The 14488-nt window shown below is 47.5% G+C and overlaps 1 protein-coding gene across 1 annotated transcript in view; it reads right to left on the bottom strand.

Moving 5' to 3' along the window:
• PALLD (palladin, cytoskeletal associated protein) overlaps positions 1 to 14136 on the bottom strand; it is a 90212-nt gene extending 76076 nt beyond the window's left edge. The window contains exon 1 of the mRNA XM_012657117.1: positions 14097 to 14136. The gene's annotated coding sequence lies outside the window, so the exon portion shown is untranslated. The remainder of the gene's footprint in view (positions 1 to 14096) is intronic.
• Between the last annotated feature and the right edge of the window lie 352 nt (positions 14137 to 14488).

Here is a 14488-nt window from a genome sequence, read left to right on the forward strand (position 1 = left end):
ACGTATGATATATGTACTGATACATGTTTCCTGGTATACACACCTAGAAAGCATTATAGGGGATTAGGAGAAATAGTAGCCAGTTAAATAATATAAAAGCCCACAGAACAGAATAAATCTAATTATCATGGCTGAAGGCAAAGTTTAATGCCTCTTGCAAAAGAACCAAAAATTCAAACTTAAAGAGCAATTACAAACTCTCGTAGGTACGACTAACTTTTGTTTTTCTTTTTGTTTGGCCCTCTTGCCCACCCGCCCCTCAGTGACTTTAACAAATACCGACTGAGCTTCTACTACACGCTGGGCCCTGGGTTCGGCTGGAAATCCAGCAGCAGTGGCAGCAGACCCAGGCCCCACGCGGTCTGAAACAGAGGTGAATGTCTGACTGCGTTAGCGCACAGCTCTGGATTTGGTCTCTATCTCTTTACCATATAACTTATTTAGCTTTACATTCGGGCAGCATTGTGTGTCTGATGACGGACCGCTGGCGTTTCTGGTCAGGTGGCGTGGGGCAGGGTGTGCTGTGTCCTCAGCCGTTCAGGTGGCGTCTCCGTCCCTCGCTCACTGTGCAGGGCGGGTGGGTTCCAAATGCCCCCCCACAGCAGGAGCCGGGAGTCCGGGGCGCACGCTGTGTGCACCTCCCAGGACTTGGCTCACCGGACTCCTCTCTCTGCCTCCGTTTCCAGGAGACCTCACCATGTTCCAGGAGCCCTGACGTGTAGTCAGCTGGCTCAATATCACATTATTCTGGTGGGCAGGGCCACTATTTAGAGTTTTCATCACCCTACATGCTTATCAGATGTGGGGGAAGAGTCAATTTTTAAAAAAACTTCTAGCATTAATGGTTTTTGATGGATTTCTTATTAAAGTACTAAGGTATGAGTCTTTCAATAGAAACAGGTTTGAAATGAATGCAAAAAACCCATAAGAGACTGGACCATTGGCCTATTAACTCAGCAGATTGCTTTATCCTGCCTCTCTCTTCCATTTTACATATTTAGGCCACGTCTGATTTACGTGGCTAAGGGGGAGAGACACACTCTAGCGATGGAGAAAATAAACGTAAGGTGGACCACGGAGCCACAGTCTCTACAGCAGAGAACGAACGCTGGTGCGACCCGCAGGCTGGACACGCGCAGGGAGGACGGGAAGAGAGGACACACCTGGGACAGAGACACGGAGAGAGATGGCGGGAAACCGAGCTCACGCTGCCTGCCTGGCAGACGGCCGCCCCCCGTGACACGTGGGCCAGACTCCTTCACTCAGCACGTTTTCTTGCTTGCCTTGGCTGTGCCAGGCCCTGGACAGGGGCTGGGGACAGTCTTGCTAAGCAGCGGTGAGAGGTGCGTGTTTTGTACAACACTTGGCTACTTCTGCGCTAAGCCTAGGCGAGTGTGTCATGTCAGAAATGACAGACGTGGAAACTGTCCTTAGGAATCCTGCAAGTGACAAAAGGAGACTGACTTTGCCAACAGGAGACTGGACTGTTTCCGGGCTTTTCACAGGGTTTGCGGTGTGAGGGGTCGTTTAGAGGACTTTTATAAGGGTGTTAGTAGTGTAGGCCCAGACACAACATGCTGAAAACAAACCACTTTCTAGCCAGGGAAGTGTTTTCCTCTTACCTACTAAATTCCTGGGGGGGAGTCGGGGCTGAGGGGCAGCTGGGTTCTCTCCAGGGGCGGTGCCGAAAGGCCTGGGGGCCGCCCCACGCTCGGTTGTGGCGGGTCACTCGCCTTCGGGAGCTGGGCAAATGAAGTTTCCTGGCCACATGCTCACACGAACCTTGCCTGCTTGCAGGTGGATCCTTCGTTTCCTAGCATCCTTCAGTATGAGGGAGCGTTACGGGAGTTTATTGCTTTTTTAAATTAAACAAATACATGGAACAACCAGTTAGGGGCGGTATTCGTTCACACCAAAGTTTAGCGAATTCATTCCTAAGCATACACAATAAAACAGAAGAAATACACCCAGGATCTCTCTTCTCACGGAGGGGGCTTCTCAGCGGAGAGGCTGGGCTGGCCTCGCCCTCGTCTCACCCCTACAGTCGCGCGTGATCCGAACCCGCACTGCAGCCCCCGCCCCGCCAGGCCTGTGCCCTCCCCTTAGAAACAGGGACGCGAGACCTACCCATGAGATTCCTCGGTCGGTCTCAGTGGGGTTATGAACGGAAGAGTCTAACGTTGAACCTGGCAAGAACTTTAGTCTCCTTTCACTTTCTTTTGATACTGATAAAATATGAACATTAAATGTAGTTTTATACGGAAAACCTTCTCGAGGTCTCAGAATCTGGCGAATTCAATTCAGACTTTAAGAAAGCAGACGCTAAGTTCCCTCCCGATTTGTCAATGAATACATTGTTACTACAGAAACAGCAACAGGCCAAAATACACAGTCTCTTCCTTTCTCCGCCACGACCAAGTCTGCAGAGCATTACAGAGAGCACCTTACCAGCAAAGCCCTCTTCCCCTGCTGGAGTTGGTACAATGAAGAGAATCTGATCTGGCTCCTTGAAAAGCAAACAACGCAACATCCCAACACTTAACATACCCTGACTCTTTAAAAGAAAGCCGGTCTTGCACCACTGGCAGGCGAGGTCTGGAACCCATTACGGCTCAGCTCTCCAGGGGCGGCTTATCTCTTCCTCTGATGCTATCGGTCGCCAAGGAGAGTTAAAGACAAAGTCAACCATTGCAGCCAGCTGGAACACAGTATGTTCAAGAATTTCCAATGCACTAGGACTAAGTTATGTTCCCATGTCAGTGGCTCTCGTGGTAAGGACTGAATCAGTATATTCCGCTTTAAGGCGAAAAATCCTCCCAGCCGGCAGGAAGAGTTGCAAAATAACCTCCTCCCATCTTTACTGACTGTCATTCATAGTACTCTACTGCATTTTAGGGAAAGTTCATTTGTGTCTGCAGCGAATTCAGAAGTCAATCACACCACAAAACTGTGGAGAATGAGTGTCTTAATATTATTTCTTTCCTGATATAAGAGCTCCAACTACCTATCGGCATTAATAAGGTTTAAAAATGAAGTATATTCACCAAGCTGAATCTCCTTTTTACTTTGCAAAAGACTCTGATTCAGGATAATTAGTCAGTGTGAAATACACTTTGCCAATCTCAGCCTTTCCTGTCAGCTATCCAAGACAGAGAAGGAAAGTACATTCTACAGTTAGGGTTTGAATTCTACCAGTACTTAGAGCTCAGAACTCAGATTAGCACAGTTCTGAGTCTGCAATTAATCCTCTTTGGCTTTCAGTATTGTCTGCTTCCATACTGAGTGTGTTTACATTTTCTTCAAATCATTTTATCAGTGATGGTGCCAGAAGCCTTCTCGTAAGAGAAAAAAAAAAAAGCCAAGTACCCTGTGTCTAAGGTGTGGGGCACACCCGCTGGGTCGCAGGCTGTTCCCTGCCATCGACCACGAGAATCAGGGCCTCAGTGTCACACAGACTCACAGCCCCTCTGGGCTCAGTTTTCTCACAAGCAAAATGAGTAGATTAGGCTAAAGTTCTAGCTTTAAGATAGTGAGTAAGTCTGTTAGATGGTGAAAAATAACCCTGAATAACACTGATGGGGACACAAGAGGGCATGAGAGTTAGTTCTACTGCTAATGAGCTGTCTCGTCATATTCCTGGGACTTAGTTTCTTCCTGATTTTTTTCCAGAGGAATAAATGTTCACTGTGGGAAATTCAAGGATAAGAAAGTAAAAGCAGTAGGGCAATAAAGTAAAAGTGAAAGAATTCCCCCATAACCACAATCCTCACACCATCCCACTCCCCAGGGAAAGCCACTGTGAGGATTTTGGAGCTATCTTTCCAGAAACCTTACGATGCAAAGATAAATACATGCAACACTCGTGTTTTCATATGTGTGGGCCTTTGTTCACAAAAATCGGATCAAGCGTATGCACATTTTCCTTCATGATCTTTTACCTTTCAACATATCATAGAGATCCTTCCCTGACAGAACACGAAGATTTATTTCATGCTTTTTAATGGCCTCGAGATATTCCACAGCAGGTATCTATTCCTCATCAATGACAGACGTGTTCTCTCCAAATACGCACTGGCACAAACAGTGTAGCAATGAGATCCTGGTACAGCTTGTACTGTATGCTTGAGTTTTCTGTGGGAAAACTTTCTAGAAATGAAATTGTTGGGTCTAATGGTATGTGAATTTTAAATTTTAATGGGTACAGTTAAATTGCCCTCAAAAAGATCTTACGACCTTATCTTTATCTGCAAAAGGAGGAAAGAATAGATGATCCTTTCCAATCTTTTCTCAACTGGGCGTCCAATTCAATTAAGAGCTTTCACAAGCAGAATGGAAGATGCGGGGCGGGGGTGGGCACAGCTCCGAGTTCTACTCGCCTTTCAATTAGTCCACTAATTTCAAGTCTTCTCTTGTTCTGCAAGTATCAAAACTCTGTTTTGTTCTGGTCCTGACATGTTCAAATCCACACTGTTCTTGGTAATACTGCTAACCATAAACGAAAGCGCTACACTGCTTACTCCTGGCAGAGGGAATGAAGCGGGCGGCATGGACGGCATGTGGCGTGGGGACCACACCCACACTCGGAGAGCCGCCGCTTCTCAGAATGCCCTGCAATCCCTGTAATAAGCTTGAGATTCGACGACCACTATCTTAGTCTGAGCGGTGATTCAGATGAGTCTGAATGACAATGAGTCACCCTAATCACTGCAATAAATCATTTGTTCCCATCTCACTGCCACGACCTGCGGGCTCTTTAACAGGTCACCTGTAGAGAAGAACAGGCTGCAAAGTTCCGCATGCTGCCTCCCGGGCACCTCTCCTGTCCCACACCTACTCTCCCTCACATTCAAGGTGTTTAAGACTCATTTAAGGCAACTGCAAAATAATTCCACGCTTTTCTCTTCCTATAAAGGAACTGTTTGTTGAGCAGATGTTACCGGTGTTGGTACTGATGCCTTACGTATTACTTACAGCCTCAAGTTGATGATAACCACCAGGTACCTATAGCTGCTTAAATTACAAATGTCAAAGGGACATATTAGCTTGCAGTTATCCAAGTCATGAAAGCAAACATGAGCAAACGAATGACACACAAACTTGAACTTTCTTCTTCACTGTACACAGCAGATCTGCAGAACACTTCCAACACGTCTTCTGTGCTAAATCGTATACGTGAGAACGAGAACAGGGAAGTGCGCAGTGGGTGTAGAACCGAACGAGCGTGCAAGTTAGCATTTGCATGTACTTAGCTGAAGTCACATTAGAGAAGAAAATCTGGTTTTGAAATGGCCAAAAGGCACTCAGCGTGGGAAAGAAAAAGGAGCAAAGAGGGATCTAGAACAACCGCTTACTATTCAAACTGCAGGGGGAGGAGCCTCGTTTATTCAGACCACGTAAATGCAAACTCTGTGACGCCTCTGAGCGATCTGCACTGACAGCTACAAAGGGGGCTTCTCAAATAAATCGAAGGTGCGAAGATTGGCAAAAAGACCACTTAAGACAAACTGCCTCCAAGCGCCTAGGAAGCATACGACACACTATCATTTGAAACCATGGCTTTACTTCCTGCCAATACTTTCTTAGTCTTGACTAGCCAAGTTCTTTGTATGAATAAATTTTACTTTTTACACAAATTTTTATGATTTTGGAGTCTTTTAAATTCATAACAACCTGTCATACAGGTACAGCTGTCCCTCAGTACCCGCAGGGGACTGGTTCCAGGACCCACATGGATATCAAAATCCAAGGATGCTGACGTCCCTCATACACCGTAATATGGTGTGGCATTTGCAGGACCCACACATCCTCCTGTACACTGTAGATCATCTCTAGATCACCCATAATACTTGATACAATGTAAATACTATGTAAATAGTTGTTACACTATTTTAAAATTTGCATTATTTTTATTGTTGTATTGTTATTTTTTCCCTAGTATTTTTTATCTGCAGTTGGTTGAATCCAAGGATGCGGAACTTGCCATACGGAGAGCTGACCATAATCTAAACAGGGGCTGTTATGGAAAAAGGTGTTAATACGATTTGATGAGTAGCTCCTAAGATTCCTTGTCAAAGCATCTAGAAAGATCTCTCAAATGACCACGGTAGGAAATACACTGATCAATCTGTGACTGTACCCTCCACTATTTCCACGTTTGCTGTGGCACTTTGGGTGTGGCAGGCGAGGCCTTCCACAGCCGGCAAAGCCTCGCTCGCCCCCTCCACCTGGCGCCTCCCCAGCTGCCTACCATCCCCCACCCACGCCCCTTCCCTGCGCCTTTGGACACGCGGCCTGGCTGCCTCTCCACCTGGCTTCGACCTTCACCAAACCTCTCTCCTGTCGGGTCTTGGTTCTCTCCTAAAGCTTCTGCTGACTCCCCTGGGCAGAGCTGGTCACTCCCTCCCCTGAGGACCTTGTATCTTTTCCACCCCTGGAACTAATCAGTCCATTCCGCCTCTGGGCTCTTCCCTTCCCTACCCTAAACCAGGGGGCCTGGGCCACGTCTTATTCATTCCGGGGAATGCTGAGCACAGCACACGGCATACATGTTTGTTGAGTAAACGAATCATACTGGATTTGTTTGCTAGCTTTTTAAAGCATGTGGAAAGACTTTCAAGTATGTCTTAAACAATAACTTTTTAATATTTGGAATTCATCATTTATTAGGAAGTTGGCAGGGAAGATATGCCGTGGGGTGTTACTGTCCAATTTCCTGTTGCACAATGTTTTCTCACCTCATACACTCCAGTAAATCTTAGATAAAATTAGACGACTATATAACTTTTGAGGAGAGGCTGAGACTTAGAGCAAGAAAAGCTCTATGTCAGCTTTGTGCTGCTCAACCACTCTGAAATCAGCGAATTCTTTAACTTCTCGAAGTTTATTTTTTGCCTTTTTCCTTCTGTATGTGTGCGCGCATGTGTGGGTATTAACAGTGCCATTAAATATCTACTGAATAAACGAATAAAGCAATTCATCTGGACTTGGGTAGAGAAAGGTCAATCGAGTGCAGCCTTTATTTCTGGGCACATTCGATCATGGTTTTTAATTTTTTAAATGCGATCTAGTTATTGTTTTCTGGAGGAACGTGCCCAAGACAAAAACAAAACACAAACTCGTTGTCGAAGCTCTGTGATTGGCACACCGAGGTGCATCCCCGTCCTCCTGGGTGGCGACTCACAGCAGACGATGCCACAAAAGCATCGTGTTTGATGGCCAAGGGAAGGACACCCACATCCTCCTCCTCTGGTCTGCTGAAACGCAAGCATTCCTGATTCCCTCTTCGCCGGCACTGACGTTCTCGGTAGACGTGCTGCGAAGCTGTCATTATTCCCGAGGTGCCCATGCTCCAGCAAGGTGTGGCACGTTTGGCAGGGAAGTTCGATTTCCGCAACATTGTTTCCAGCCCAGGAAATGTCTCAGGGGGCTTGGTATGGGTGAGCCGCTGCCAGTTTTTCGGGCATGGGCTTGCTACCTTGGATGACATCATTTGGCTGAATTCTCTGCTCTGCTTGCCCCACACAAGCCTCAGCATTCAGTGAGTCTCCGTTTTTCTCAAGTGCCTCATGCGATTACCACATCTCCAAAAAGCCTAATATGGAAGGCCTCTAATTCATGGGATGAACCTCCTTGCCTATTAAATAGCACAAGAATGTACCAATCTACACATCAAAAACACAAGATAATGGGCAGACTTTTCCCCCTAACATCCCTGTGGCCACCAGGGCAGAAGACTTCTTGACCGCAGCGCAACGATGGCTGTGACCACGGCGGCAGCACTGAGTCAACGGAACTCTTACGACACGGAAGTACGGCACCAAATTTGTGTATCCCGAAGTAAAACAACTATCTGAGATCACTGAAGACCACATGTAAGTTTAAAATACTCTTTTTAAACTATGTAAACTTTTCTAACTGGAGCGAAACAGAGAAGAGAAACCCCTGACCAGGTGCAGTCGATGGTTTTACAAGGCAAACTTTCTCCTGTTCCCTCATCTAGAGGTTGCACCAACTCATCAACCGTCCCAAATTACAGTACATCCACAGGGCGTCACCTCCCGGAATAGAAATTAGCATAACAAATCCCAGAACGTTTGCAGGGAGGTCTTTTTCCGGCCCACTACTGATAAACCGTCCTGCCAGGATTCCTTTCTGGCAAAAGCCCAGTGATCTCGCTGCACAGCCAGGCCGGTGGGGGCGCGGCCTTTGCGCGCCAGGACAGACGTGCGACTACACGTCGGTTCAACACCTCGGTCGTCACTTTTTGGTAACGGGCACTGGGGATTTGCAGGCAGCTTTCAATTCTAATATAGTTTTACCGACTATGCTTATAATTTCAACTAGAATGTGGCACTTACTGATGTCCGAGATTCATCTTTTTACTCCTCCAAGAGTAGGGAACCACATTCCATAAATCCATCAACATCTAAAATGTTTTAACCAAACTCCAGGAGAGCAAAGAGGACGCGACAGCAACAGAATTGGACAGGACGCCTCCGCTCCCTCCTTCCAGGGCAGCGCCAGTGACGCAGAGGAGGGCCAGCGCTCCTCTCAGCTGGGCTCCTCATTTCGAGAGCAGGAAACAGACGCGGCGGCAAGGTGGGCCGCCTGGGAAAAGGCGCTGGCTGTGCGCAGCCTGAACGAGAACCCTCGGCCCGTGGGAGCAGGGCTTGGACGACGGCGTTTCCTCGGCTAGTGCAGAACGCAACAGGCCGCGCTAAGAGGCCTGCAAGTCACCGGCGCGTCCCCGCACGCGACTGCGTCATCCACTCAGGGCAGCTACGCCGAGATGCAGATTTCCGGGTGGCCGAGGAAGACGCCAGCTGTGCGCTCATCTCCCAGAAGACGGCCCGTATGTTCCGTCGGATCCTGCGGTGTCGTAATGCTTTACCTTTAACCAGACTGCTGGGGGGTGCAACGTCGGAGTTTCCTGACTGGCAATTTCAGTGTCACCAATAAAAAGTGAAATAGCTTTTCTTTTTTTTAATTTTAACGAACATTGCAGAAAAGACGCGGAATCTGTAGACCAGACCCAAAGGCACAGTGAAAGAAACAAGCACACTGTCTCAAGGTCGGACGAAAATCCAAAGGCCACAGGTGAGAGACAGCACACCCGAGACTCAGCAGAGCCCACTGAGCAACCAGCCTGGCTTCGGGACACTCGGCCCTCGCAGTCTTTGCTGATCTCCAAATGACTGAACGTGAACAGCGTAGCTGTGTCACCTGTGGATGCTACAGAATCACTGTTTATCTAGAACATCATAAACGATAACTGTGGTACCACACGGGCTGTGAACCTGTTCGCCATCAGTGTGATTCTGAGATGTATCCCAATCACAGATTTACGTGGGCACCACAGCAAAATGGAACAACTAGAGCCACGTGACACTGAGCAAACACGTTAGAGTCCAAGGTGAATCACCTTGTCTTTCATTGTCAGATTTGTACTTGGCTTGGTAAGTAGACAAAATCGAAATGGCAGGGTTATAAAGGAAACACATAGGAAAACTGAGCCCCAGGCGGAGCTGTAGGACACACTGAGCTTACCCGTGAGCTACAGACCCTGCAGGGATGCAGAAGGAACAGACGCGGAGAGCCCGACAGCGCCTGGGACGCAGCGACTGCCACTCCACGGCCAAGGTGTCTACTCTAAGCCATTGCTGCCTTTTCTGCTCAGCAGCCAGCCCGGGGCAGGTGGCCACGCTGCAGAAAGCGCCACTGTGCTCCTCCCTCAGGAACCCAACCACACGCTGCCATCAGAATGACTTCCCCAGTAAACTGGTGTTCAAAGACTTTCCCCCGGAACTTGTAATCAGTGCTCTCAATTTGACTGCCGGATCCGCCGTCCGTGCTTCGGCTCTCAGAAAATCCTACAGTCGCCCTCGGTGGACGTGTCCAGGTGGTACCACCACCCTGCACCTCAGAGGACGCTCAGTGCGCCGAAAAGAAAAACACAGACTCAGGAGGTCCACGTCCTGCAGTAAGTGCACCCTGGGAAGTCCCAACTTTCAACTCCAATGTTTAAAAATCTCGTTGGTGAAGGCGAGGACCTTTGCCCTCTCCCCTCCCGGGAAGCAGCGAATGTCCTTCTATTTTTAAACAAAGGACCTCCCCCCTCACATGGCACTGCACTGCAGACATCTCAACCTTGATGTGCTTGTGATGGGTCAAAATGCGGGCTTTTAAAAATCTCTAAGTATAAAATAATTCCAAATACCTTTTTCAAGGGAGTGGTCAGACTGTGTCATTCATTTGTATCCTGAGGCAAAGAAGCTGACCCAAGGAAAGGTCTGGCAGCTTCGCATGTGGTGGTTTCACCAAGCGTCCACCACACTGTTGGATAGTTCTGGAAAAGCAGAGGACGAACTGATATTGAACGGTATAATTTTGTGTGTTTGGAAACTGACGACTCCAGCTGGTTGTGTATAAAGAAAGGCCAAGGAATCACAGACTTGGACAACTGCCATCTGACCCCTAGATGATTTTTTTTGTTTGCCCTTCAAAGAGATTCACAAATTCTTAACGTACTGCTCTCTGTTGCAAATAAAAGCTTCCCCCTGGAGAGGTGAGGTCCAACTTCTTATCTACTGTCCCTGGGTATCCTGCAGTCACTTGCCTGGACAGATTTACAGCCGCCGGTGTGGACAGTGTGTCCTCAGACATTCTGTGTCACGTAACAGCACGGTGTGATGTGAGAAACCGTGGAATACATCTGGATTCATTTCGTCTCCTCTTAAGGAGCCAAAAATAGACTTTAAAAAAAAATCCCCATGTTACCTTCTATACAAATACACCCATTTATAGTTATGAAGACAAGTAGAAAATGAGGCTTTACCAAGAAAAACCAAAAACTTTTCCAACTCCAGTTTTGAATCAATTCATTTGTGGTTTTACTGGAATATGCTTCACTTCAACGTTCTGTCACTGGGCAGATTTTGCAGACGGCAGCATGGTTTACCCAAATGACAGGATCTCTTTACTCAACCTTCGGTCACTGAGATCCCAATTTTCTCTCTTAATGCTCTCTTTTGGGGCCAACGCCGTCTCCCCAGGCTTTAATTTCCATCTGTGGTGACAATTCCCAAGTCGGATCTCCTCCCAGGATGTCAGCCTTAGGTATCTAATTGTTTCTGGACCCCTCGCCACTTGGGTGTCCCAAATTGAACCTGCCTCCCTCCGAGCTGCCCCATCCCCTCCTCTCCCCGTGAATGGCAGCCCCACCCACCGCCTGGCAGCCCCTGGGAGTTGCCCTCGACCACCTCCCCCACCCCCCACGCCGATTCCACCTTCTAACTGTCCTCGGACTCCACCCATTTTAGCACCTTTTCTGATTTGAAGTTAAGTACTCAACAAATGGTACCTATTCTAGGATTAATTAGAATCTTATAATCTATACATCAGCATCCAAGTTGACCCTGAGTCTCTCTAGCCCCAAATAGGTACTGGTTTGGGAAATTTACTAGACTGGCATCAAAAAGAAAAATAAGATGCCTGTATGTTTCCTTTTCTTCTATTACTGAAGATTCCATTTAAACCTAACCCTGACTTTAAACATACTGAACATACAACTAAGCAGCGTCAAGGTCTGGGTTCTACAGCAACGATTACGTTTAGTAAGAAAATGTTGGTCAACAGGCAGCTGGCTTCCGCCGGCCATGCGTGACCCACACCTGGACCTCACTTCTTTCCTCTCCCCCCTCCTCTTTCCTCTCTGTTGCCACAAAGCCACCTGCAGGCAGGGTCCCCCCCACAGCTCTGTAGTTCTAGGGTGGGGTCTCTGTTAGCTTGAGGGGAGTAGGAAAGGAAACATATCTCTGTATACCTTTTATTTTCCCTCCAGAGTTTAAATGGAAAAAAAAGAGAAGGCAGGGGTCGCTTTTGCCACTGTCCCCGGGATAATAAACCACAAGAAACTCAAGTTAGAGCTCGGAGTGCATTTTCCCATAAAACCATGTTATATATAGCGGCTTGGTTCTATGGTACTGTTAATAAAGCGGAAACTGCACCTGTGATTTCTAGGCTGGCCTGGAAACCCAACCACCACGTGTGAGACAGTTTCAATGAAAAAGTGTGTTCTGAGTTCCCAGCAAATCCACATTCAGAATACGACCCATCCCAGGGCTGAGGGCTGCCTACTTCTCCGAGTCCTGGCCTCAAGTGAGCCTCCCGCCTCAGCCTCCCAAAGCTCTGGGGTTACAGGCCTGAGCCATCGCACCCAGCCTCGCCGACTCCTCGGTAGGTGTGGCAGTTTCAGAGGCATCATAAATGTCATGAATATTAATGTCGAGCTTAAGAGTCTTCTGTGTGGTCCAGCAGTGCTGCATTTCTGTGTGGATGGGATACCGTGGCGGGCCTCCCTCCCTCCGTGCGCACGTGAGAACCGAAGGCCGGGTCAGCCACAGCCACTCAGCAAAGGCTAGCTCTCCTCTCTCCCCTCTCGTCGGAAGAACTTCAGTGTCTATTTCTTTTCCTTGGTTTTGTGCATCTTCTTATAAATCTATTTTTAACACTTCTTTGTGACAAAAAAAAATGCAAAGTTTCTGCCAACAGAAACCAGCAAACGGTTATTGCTCATTTCTTCTGGCTGACACACTTTGCCAACGGCAGCTTCTCCCTCAGGAGGAAACCTTTTCCATCCCATAGGCCTTTCCGCCTTCCAGCCGTCTGCGCCAAACTGAAAATGGCCACCTGAGCTTGCCGTGGCGGCGTGGCTCTGGCAGCTGCCAGCGCAGGCAGCGGGAGACACGGCGCTGACGTCGGCACCCCGCGTCTCAGCGTGCTTCCCTGTGGTCACTGTCCAACACGCACAAGGAAGAGAGGCTCACCTGACTGGGATGGCTCACGTTACCAATTATGGTCTAAAGCACGCAGCCAGCAAGCAGCTGAGATTTACTGCTCAGGAAGAAATCTGTGCTGTAAGCAGCCCATGGGGTTGGGCAGAACACGGTCCACGCCACTAGTTTCCACGTGGTGTCTCTCCTTCCCTGACACCCCCTCTGGCTCTGCGCTTTCTAGAATGGGTCACTGCCCTCCAGCCATCGAAACTCTTTGGACGAAACCTTTCTCATCTACCACCTCTAATTCTTTATTCTGATAAAATCTGATACAGAGCTTCCCTATTTAAAAAAGAAAAACCCTTGAATAGTGCAACTTGAAGGGGTCTCCAGGGCTACAAACCTGAGAGACAGAAGTAGGAAGAACTGAGCACCTCAGTGTTATCTCTGCATGGTCCTGGAGAAGGCCCTTCTCTGCATCTTTCTTTACAAGCTGGTAGAGTTCCATCTCTTACGCCGTGTCTCAAAAGAAATATTGCTGAGATGGGCTAACGTGGATGAAGTACCAGGAGCACTTTCAAAGAAGTTCAGTGCTCTTTTAACGTATCACTAATTTTAAAAAGTGTGTATTTAATGTCTACTTCTCCCATTTACTTGAGGAGGATTATTTTGCAAGATATTAAATAGTAGGCAATTTTTGAAGTACAGTGAATTTTGATTACTCAATGTTTATAAGGACCTTCCAAAATAAATGCTGAAAAAGCATAATACATTTTGATGTGAAATTAAGTAGAAATATATAGAAAACACAATGTCTAATACATGTTTTTATAGTTCCCAAGGATTGTGAAAGAAATCTGGAAAGAAGGAATATCGATTATTTGGACAATTGTTTGAACAAACTAATAATTTCCTCTTGAAATAATGATTTTAGCACCTTAAGCAATGTGGATGTCTTGATAACTTCCAAGAAATGCTTTATATTTCAGTAACAATTATTTGCTTCCCATATAGTAGGGTCAAAGGTTTACTGTAACCTAGGAGAACAATATTTTTGGGAAAAAAGGTAACTACCCTCAAAAGTAGTACACATAATACAGCTTATGAGCAAAGTTTTAAAAACACCAGCTTCAGGCTTAAGAATACAGTAAAATCTTGAAGATCAACCACAATGCAATGTGGTGACATTCAGTTTTATTCTGTATCTTAAAAAGTTTAAAAAGTCAACGAAAAACTGTATCTAGAGAACACAAGGATGTACTGAAGCACCACCAAGGCTGCCGTAAAGTAGAGCATCTGTTTACCAAATCCGTGTCCGCTCACCTGGGACAGTCCGGGCAAGCAGCTATGACATCATTCAAAGCAGGGAGCCACTGCACACCAGCGATCAGAACTTTGTGATCATGGATTCCAACAGTCCCGAGGAATAAAGCTACAACATTTCCAGCCACCAGCCCTGCTCCTCACGCAGGCGCCGTCTGCTCGCAGCCCGAGCTGGTCAGGACGCGGCCTGTTCCGCCACCCGACCCGCTGCTGTGCCCGGGTCTTGGCGAGCGTGACGTCAGCGCCACGCAGCCACCTCGCTCCTGCGCTAAAGACAACGTGGAAGAACCAGGAAGATATAACGCTTAGGGACCAGCTGGCAAATCTCTTGCCCAGCTCCTGCCTATCCCCTGCGTTTATCGTTCGAGGATGCACCGACTGCTCGGCTGCCT

This window comes from Propithecus coquereli, unplaced genomic scaffold (assembly GCF_000956105.1).
Source record: "Propithecus coquereli isolate 6110/MARCELLA unplaced genomic scaffold, Pcoq_1.0 Scaffold53, whole genome shotgun sequence".
Classification (NCBI taxonomy): Eukaryota; Metazoa; Chordata; class Mammalia; order Primates; family Indriidae; genus Propithecus; species Propithecus coquereli.